Below are 6,000 nucleotides of genomic sequence, written 5' to 3'. Positions count from 1 at the left end.
TATATTTTGTCTAAGGGTAAAAAAAAAATGTTTTGTTGCAGGCCCTGCCTCCCGAGACCCATCAGACAGATTATTGTACTTGTAAAAACAGGGTAAAATGAAAAGATCGGGAGAGGCGCATCTGCACTTTCACAGCTCCTCTGTTGATATGTTTATTTAGTGTATAATCAATTTCATAAATCAATTTTAGGTACATACAATTGCTTTTAAAGCTTTGCTTCATTCTGTTGTGTCTCTTTCTTTTTTTCCCATCACTTTAGTGTCACTGTTATCACAATAAATCACATTTTACCATTTTTCTTGCCTCATGTCTTCAATTTACTGTTTTGTTGACACCTGAAACTCCAAAGACATTTTATAAACATCAATACTAATATTTATAAAGACAATATGACTTAGAATTCGGTCCATGTACGTTTTGATAGTTTGTTTTCCAATTTGAAATGAAATGCGCAGAAACGTTTCTCGTTTTTTCGTTTGTTAAAAAAAAAAAAGTTTTTGGCGTGACGGAAACACAAATTCAAAACTCGTTTTCCACACGTGGGCGGTCATTACACGCCCCTTTCAGCAGATTGTTCAATCAAATCTGAGCCAGTGATGTCATCATCAGTTCGTTCAACAAAATAACAGTCCTCTGCTGCTATATCAGTATATGTCATATATCGGGTTTCTTCTGTGCAACCTAACGCGTATTTTCAAATTATGTGCTGCCTTGGTGCCTGTTGCTCATGTTTTGTACTGTTTATTTCTCTTTCCTCTTTTTTTTTCTCTTTCCCCCAGGTATTATGGAAAACCCTGTGTTTACGTCATGCTGCAGAAGCATTGTGGGCTGCAAGGTTTGTGTCCGGCAGTGGATGGAAGTCATTGTTTCATACATAATTTCTATTACTTAGTGATGTAATTTCTGTTCTAACATTACAATTGAGTTTAGTTGGGCTGTTCTTGCTCAAGTTTTATTGATGCAATAAAATTTCTTATTGATTATTTCTCATTTTTGTTTGATTTATAGCAAGGGTATATATGGGCACTTTTCCAGCAGCTTATCAGAATTTATGCCTGAGCTGAGCCTGTATTTCTCTCTCTAATTCAATTAAATTCATTTATTGGCATGACTGTGACATAACACAATGTTGCCAAAGCAATAAATAGTATACATGATAGATAAAAGTAGAAGAAAAAAATACAATCTATAAAGCTATATTATACATGTATAACACCAAAAATAGAATACATAAATGAATAAATCCATAAACACATTCAGAGAGCAGTCTTAAGGGGACAGAGGGTTCAGCCCTAGTCCCTCATATGATGGCAGGAGGACACATTCCTCATTCTCTCCCAAAATATATGGGAGTTTGTCAATGTGGCTCTTATGGCTATTTTGAAATTGTGGTATAAGTAGTGTTATTTAAGTGAAATAAGTGTCCCTGATATGCTGATATTTGCTGTACTCAGTGAGGAAGTGCAGCTTGTCCTCAACAGCTCCAGTGTGAACACACGCAGACACACATCTTTAGCTCCAGCTCCACTTGTGTTGACCCATCTCCACACACACACACACAACAACAACAACTATTTTGTGTTAAGAAGCTGCTCTTAATTTTTTATAGATGACTTCGCAGCCTATAGTATTGCTGTGCATGAATAACACTGAAAATGAAGAGAATAAATGGACTAATATCTGAATCTATTGTGTTCATTAATTTGATCGCTCAGTCGTGTGGCCAGGAGACGATATACACACGCATAGAAATCATACTGCCGCCTTCTATCGTACCACACACTGGAGTGATTTCTCTATTGCAGTTTTTAATAACTAGGTGGCACTGATGTATCTGCCAGATAAAATAATAAACACAATATAGAGTGATCTAAGCCAGCATATCATCTTATCGCCCTGATTTCTTCATGTTAAAGCATTAAGGGATAACATAACAGCATGACCCTCTGTAATGCAGCTCTGAAATGAATTATATTGTGGAGTCGCTACATCAAGTAAGTTTTACTGGACTTAAATGGAACAAATACATGATCTTACTGAGAGAAGCTGAACAATGAATCAAAGTTGTGCTGCTTTATGAACATGGAGAGTGATCGCAACAAGCTATATCACTAATAACATGTCTAAACGTGTTTTCATACATTATTCATGGCATGAGCACTTACATATTCAAGCATATTCAGAAATTATGAATCTGTAATAAATACAAATGACAAAGCCACATTTTGGTCAAGTTTATTTTCATTAAGTTTCACTTTCACCATTGTGTTTCTAAGCTGGAAGGCAGAAAATTAGGGACATTCTAACGCATAACGTGGCTTAATTTAAGACAGTGTTATTAACAAACAAAACGTAGTAAACGGCAAACTAATAAAGCATGTACAGAAAAGCAGATGAGCAACGCAACACATTTAATTACACATAAGCAATTTCCTCCCATAAAGAAAACGCTTAATGGACAGTGACATTAAAGACCAAACTTAGTAAACACTAATAAAGCATACTATACAGAAAAATTGGTGTGTACAGAATTTGGTCTTTTAATATCACTTAGTAGGCTACATTTAGCGACGTTAAGCATTTTCTTTATAACGGTTTTATTAACGTGTAATAAGATGCATTTTGTTCACATTCTGGGCTCTTTGCTGTACATCGTTTCTATGGGAGGAAAACATTTAACGTGAAATTAAGCGCGTTGCGTTCAAATTCTGGGCTCAACTGCTTTTCTGTACATATTATAGTTTATTAGTATGATGTTTACTTACATTAAGCCACGTTAAGCACTTTAGAATGTCCCGAAAATGGGACAAAATGGCGCTCCATTTCACATCCGTTTTCCACGCTGGTCAGTATATGCAGATAGTTCATAACACAGCCAGCGTTCACCATTCTAATATGTTTTTAACTGTATAATATAAATTTTAACATCTACCTCCACTATTTCCCAGTCTCTACTGTACTGTCGGTGACCTAAAGTCCCAGAGTGCATTGCGTTGCTGACGTCACGTTCCCAGACTCTGTACTGCAAGGAATGTCATGCGTCTGCTAAATGATTAAATTTAAATGTATAAAATGTAAACAAAACATTACAATCAGAAAAAAATGAGTGCAGTAGCCACTGATCTATAACAGAGAATAGCCTATAGATCGGTGATAGTAGCCCAAAGGATATCACATTCACCAATTACATTCATCATACATCGTAATAGTGCAATCAATGTTCTATAGTTAACGGTTTCTCTTTTAATTTCGGTGTTTTTACCTGTAAAAACAGGGTAAAATGAAAAGATCGGGAGAGTCGCATCCGCTCTTTCACAGCTGCTATGGTGATACGAGGGAGCATGCGCAGTTTATCAGTTCACAGTTCTGTTTAAAAAATAAATTATTTTCTGAATATTATTTAATTATTTCAGACTTAACAAGGTTGATTAGTATTTTATAATACAACAAAAAGAACCTTAAATATAACAGTGGCCTTCTTTTGGATAATACACAAAATGTAAAGTAAATGTTTCAAACAGATTCAACACAAGCGGTGTCAGAAAGGTATTTGCCTGCTGTTTTTACAGGGGTAACCCTGGAACCCGCTATTTACCGAATACATTTTCATTCAGCGTCTCCTTCACCTGTTCTGTCGATCTTGCTCCTCGTCCATTTTGGGGTTGTTTACAGAGTGTGCGAGCCGTTTGACGTTTGATATTCGCAAATTTAGGGACCGTCTCTAAAGTTACGTCCGACATTGGTATGTACGTTTCTAACTTCAACAACATTTGAAGAGAACATGTTACACTCATAAAACCAACTATAGTGTTCATCTACATGTCAGCTATGATGCACACCTTTCATATTTTTGATATTTATAAAAATACACTGTCAAATCATATGAAAACATTAGTAGTGCAATGTAGGCAAAGGCATAGAACGATTGAATGACTCTTTGTTTATTTAATAAATTAGTATTTTTCATTTATTTATTCTCTCAAACTATCAGGTATGCTAAAGCACATTGGAACTCTTACCAAGGGGGGAGGGGATCAAGAGTCAATTAAGAGCAAGCTGTTAGCAGATTAGCAGATTGCTGTTAGCAGATTGCAGCAGCCATCATGGTCTGATATATAAAAGTAAAGTGCAAGAGAGACGACGATGTTTGGTCAAAGGCTGGAGAAAGACATGAAATAATCCAGGCATTTCTTAGACATGGGAAAGGGAAGGACAAAGTGGCCCACCCTTGCAGTTTCCATTTTCAAATCTGATGACAAAAAGCTGGCAAAATGGCTGCAAACTGTCTGGACGGAGGACAGAGAAGGTGTTCAAGGACAGTCACTCCAAACAGACAGAAGATCTGGTAAATATCATATATATACATAATAGAATGTAGCGTTTCTCAGTTTTTGGGAGTAGGTAAACATGAATAGCTAAAGCTAAACGGTATATTGTATTCGCAGAAATTCTGTCTCGCATCCCAACAAGCGGAATATACTCTTTAGTTACTTTCTTGAATTACTTTAGTTAAAGTCCGCGTGAACCGGAAGTTGCAAACGACTTTTCTTCAGTGTTGTGACGTATTTCCAAGTGAAACGGAATATTGAATAGAGGGCAGGGTTTTACTTTAGCGCTCCTCCTCTCCATCTCTCGCTCATAGCAGACTAACGGTTGGAGGGGAGTGGTTTAAGCGTTTCCAACCCAAGCCGTCAAACTGACGTCATTAGAGAAGGGGCACCGTTGCAGAGGGGAGGAGCATTTTCAGATTTTGATTAAATATTATGAAGCCAAACAATTTTTTTGTGTGGATTGACTTGCACGGATGAATTGTTCACCACAAAACTAGCAATTTGAGCTAACAATATAAATAAGGTCAATTTTGATTTCATGTGTACTTTAACTATACCTAAAGGAAAAGCCCCCTTTCACCCATTTGTACAAGTGCGCATAAAACAAACTGTCACACTGTTTCTTTCAACAGAGAGGAAACCGTGCTTGTGGATCTTGTGGAGAGCCTGGAGCTTACAGGGCCTTTGGGCTTTCCACCACAGCCGAACAGGAGGTCTGCAACCACTTCACAGGTGAGACAGACTACATAGGCGCCAATTTATGTTTCTGCCAGTGGGTGCCCAGTGCATATGTGGTCTAGTGGCAGAATATTTGCCATGCGAGTCAGACAAAACGGGTTCTAATCATTAGTGGTTTTAATGCGCCCTTGATTAGAGACCAATTTCTCAATGAGACCAAATATGTTCATTAATGAATGTGTATAAAGATTGAAGAGCAGGGACACATTTGTGTGCATTTTGTTAATGATTTCGCTGGAAAGAATAGAGAGTTGCCGCAACACCACTGGCGACAACCCGATCTCACAGCAATTCGTACATATTTTACGAGGTGGCTAATTCGTACAAATTCATGTGTTTTTTGCTCAATTGTATGTATTTTACGAATTAATACAAATTCGTATGAATTCATATGAATGACTTACCCTAAACCCCGCCTCTAAACCTACCCGTCACTGGGGTTTAGACAAATCGTACAAATTCATACGAATTAGCCACCTCGTAAAATATATATAAATTGGTCATGATTGGTGATAGATTGATGTGCTCGTCTGTGTGAAGACTGAGCACGAGCCACAAGAGAATGTTCCGCTATTGATAACAGTGGCATGATTTAAAAAAACAACACATTCCAGCGCCAGATTGCTTCTTATTTAATACAAATGAACATCAACTGGGTGTTTCATTTGCAGCAAAATGTTTCAAAAAAGTGGTGGGGACATGACCCACCCACAAATTACGCAGGTTCCAGCAACCAAACAAAAGCACTGCACATTCTTTGATCAGTAGCTCACTAAATTAAATATTTTAATAAATACCTATTTACAATAAGCACTTACAATAAGGATACCATTCTAGAGAAAGAGAAGAGAGTTTGAGTTTGAGCATGCGTCCAGTTGAGAGCGAGAGCCTGGGACTCTGCAAGCTGAAAGATTTTTGCTAGCTCGCGCA

This window comes from Ctenopharyngodon idella, chromosome 3, assembly GCF_019924925.1.
Source record: "Ctenopharyngodon idella isolate HZGC_01 chromosome 3, HZGC01, whole genome shotgun sequence".
NCBI lineage: Eukaryota > Metazoa > Chordata > Actinopteri > Cypriniformes > Xenocyprididae > Ctenopharyngodon > Ctenopharyngodon idella.
This window is presented reverse-complemented; position numbering follows the sequence as displayed.